Below are 3564 nucleotides of genomic sequence, written 5' to 3' on the forward strand. Positions count from 1 at the left end.
TTTTCGCTTCGACCTCGTTGAAGAGTGCGTCAGTTGCCGCCCGTTCCTGCCGGATGAATTGCTGGTTGACCTTCACATAGGCCTCATCCTAGATGGACTCCAGGATGGCCTGCTGCTCCGCCATCTTGTCCGCTTGGGGGACGGCGAACTCTGCCTCCGCGTCCTCCATGTTGAAGCCCGAAGCCGCTCTTGCTTTGGCTGCTCCGCCTCATCCACCTCCTTCTTCTCCACCTCCATCGAAGCTGGCTACTGCTCCTTTCGCTCCTCCTCCTCCTCTGGCTCCAGCAAGTCCGGAGGCAGCGCGACAGCGATGCAGGCGGCGCGCGCGACACGCCTCCCGGATCTCTTGCTCAATCTGGTACCGACGCCCCGTCGTGAACATAGTGCAGGTGGTTATCTTTTGCCGGACCATGGAGAAGCCAGAGAGCGTGCGAAGAGCGACGGAGCGGGAGAGAGGAGGTGGATGGGCTCGGGTTGGTGGCGTGGAGAGGGAGGAGGTGGACGAGATAGGGTTGGGGGACGCCAGCCGGCTTAAATAGCTGGATTTGGCCTCGGGTTGCGAGTCAGAGCGGAACCACATGTCGTTCACACCCCACCGGAGGAGATGTCTGTCGGACCATCGGGTTTCCGGACGATTTAGCGTGGGACCTCGTCGTCAGTCCGATGTGGCGGACACGGCGTCCGAGCGCCCTCATATCCACCACACATTTGGGCTGAATATGAGGGGTGCCGGTCAGCTCGGGAGTTCGATGCCCATTTGTGGCGCTCGTGTGGGTCGAATTTTTATGACCGGGCCGTCCGCCCGGGCATTTAAGGCCGGTTTGAGGGTGCACGGATGTAGATATTCTTAACACAATACAGACGCAAGTGCTCATATATACGCGCATATATTCACCCCTATGAACGCACACACGCACAACCTACCTCTATTACCACCTTAGAAAAGATTGAGTCGGCATATATTATCTTAAAGATTTTATGAAATCACTGTAGACGTCTTGTAGTCAACTGAAACACCTCCCACTAAACACGCATCATCGAAAATCCTGAAATAAATTTAAGATAAATGCGAACATCAGGATTGAAAACCCGTGGGCTGAGGATACTCCTATTCACTTGCTGTGCAGCAAGCAGCGGTGGGCGACCATGCACCCGGTGGCGTCCGGATCCAAAATACGACGGCCCACACCGCACCGCAGTGGAATTCTAAATTTAAATTTACTGGCCTTTAATAATGATCTAGTTAAGTAACCGCGGCAATCCACGTATACAATGACATCTTCCGGATCTCCTCCGTGGTTAATGGTATTAAACTAGGGGCAAGTCTAGCGAGCGGCCGGCTGCTCGGTAGCCGTCCCGAACGGCCGGCCTAAATTCTAAATCGTGTGTGCGCACTATTTATCCGAGCCGAGCCGCCCACTAGAGTCAGGTGCTTTTTTGTCCCCTCAGCTGCCGCCCAGTCTAGTCTTCCTCTCCCGTGATTCACTCCCCACCCACCGCGGCGACATGGCCGCCACCCTCACGCACCGCCAGCCTCGTCTCCGCCGCCCACCCTCGCCCTCTCCCCTCGCCTTCCTCCCTACCTAGGCCGCAGACCTAGCTGTCCATGGCGTTCCCCTCCTACTTCTCTATAAGGGTTAGGGTTTGTGGTCGGAGCGCCTGGCCGACCGACGATGGACGCCCACGATGAAGGTCTCCTCTCCATGGACCCGCGACGCCATGGATCTCTATCAAGTGCCTCCCCATTCCTCTCCTCTCTCTCCCTTCGATTCGGTTCGATTTGGATGTGGTCTCCTCATGTTTGTTACTCTGTTCGTGTTCCTGCTGCAGGACGCATACCCATGGATCCATAAGGATCTCAACCGAATCAACCTGGAGAAGCTGCGGTTCTTGTACCTTCCCGACGCCATGGAGCTTCCCTTTGCGCTGCTCACGACCCCATCACCTCTTCGCGTGCCTCGACTGGAAGGCTCCTCACCCCTTCGATTTTTTTGTCTTCTTCCCTTCCATTTTCCCGATGTGTTTTACTTCACCAGACATACGCAGCAACAATGACTCAGTCGATGCACGGATCCACGAGGATCTCGATTGAATCAACCTGGAAAACCTGGCCCTTTTTGCCGCTTATGTCAACTGATTCCAGCTCCATACTCCATCAGTTCGGTCGCTGACTTTCATGTGATGCATTCTATTCCAGGAAACGTGTAAACTTGGTTGTCAACTTCATTGCAATGCAATGTAATCTTGCTTAGGTAGGTCCCGTCAGAGGCTATCTGCGGAGAGCATTTGGTGTCCAGGAGCATGCACATCTTCTCAACGAGCAAAATGGGATCGGATGGATTGGCTCTCGACCTAGATGTCGTGTTGCTGAGAAGCACGCCTCTCCACAGGCGCTCGTGATGCTGCTTTTTCTCGATGGTGCTAACATACGTGAGGGATTCCGATGAGGTGTGACTTGCCGGAGTTTTGTTTAGGTTGGAGGTTTTTTTGGTAGAACATGGTTGTACTAAGTTGGTTGTGGTAGTAGTATAAGTTGGATATGACTACTGGAAAATTGCACAACAGAACGGCACTAAGTTGGCTAGACGATGTTTTTGCTTAAATTGATGATCTATTTTTTAGTCAAATTTTTTTGTTGGCATTCGGAGTAGTTATAGTTGCACATATAGTAGTTCTCAATTGGATATGAGCATTGAAAAGTTGCACAACACGACCATACTAAGTTCGTTAGGTGACGTCTCGCACCCGATGTTGTAAGCTCAACCAACTACTGCTGTAAATTGGAAACATGTCGATGCTACAAGCAGGCCGCATGACATGCACGGATAGGAAAAAAGTTACACATTGACCGTTAGTCAATTGGTCGGGGCGGCAACGAAGTTCACAAAGACTGGTACATGGTTGGCCATAGCAGCAGGCAAAGTTGCACACGACTGGATATGTAATTGGCCGGGGCAACATATGAAGTAGCAAATCTCACTCGCAAGGGTAGCTGAGGTGGTGAAAAACTCTTGTTGGTATAGTATCATACACAATTGCAGGAGTTGCACATGCGCGACGGCATAGTCGTACACACATGACCACAAAGTTGCACACACTCGTTAGCGTAGATCTTGCACACGGTCGCAAAGCTGTACACACTCGTTGATGTAGTAGCTCACAAGCGCGGCTGGAGAGTTGCACACTCGTCCACATGTGCGGCTATGCTGTCGAGAGTGTGCAACTCCGCGGTCATGTGTGAGAACCTCCCGCGGTAATTTATGTGCGACTATGCCGACGAGATTGTGCAACTCTGTGGTCATGCATGTGCAACTATGCTGCCGAGAGTATGCAACTCCGCGGCCATGTGTGAGCACCTCCCACGACAATTCATGTGCAACTACGCAGACGAGATTGTGCAACTATGTGGCCATGCATGTGCGACTATGCCGACGAGAGTGTGCAACTCCGCGTCCGGGCATGAGAACCTACCACAACAATTCATGTGCGACTATGCCGACAATATTGTGAAACTAAGTGGTCGTGCATGTTCGACTATGCCGACGAGAGTGTGCAACTCTGCGG

This window comes from Triticum dicoccoides, chromosome 2B (assembly GCF_002162155.2).
Source record: "Triticum dicoccoides isolate Atlit2015 ecotype Zavitan chromosome 2B, WEW_v2.0, whole genome shotgun sequence".
Taxonomy (NCBI): Eukaryota; Viridiplantae; Streptophyta; class Magnoliopsida; order Poales; family Poaceae; genus Triticum; species Triticum dicoccoides.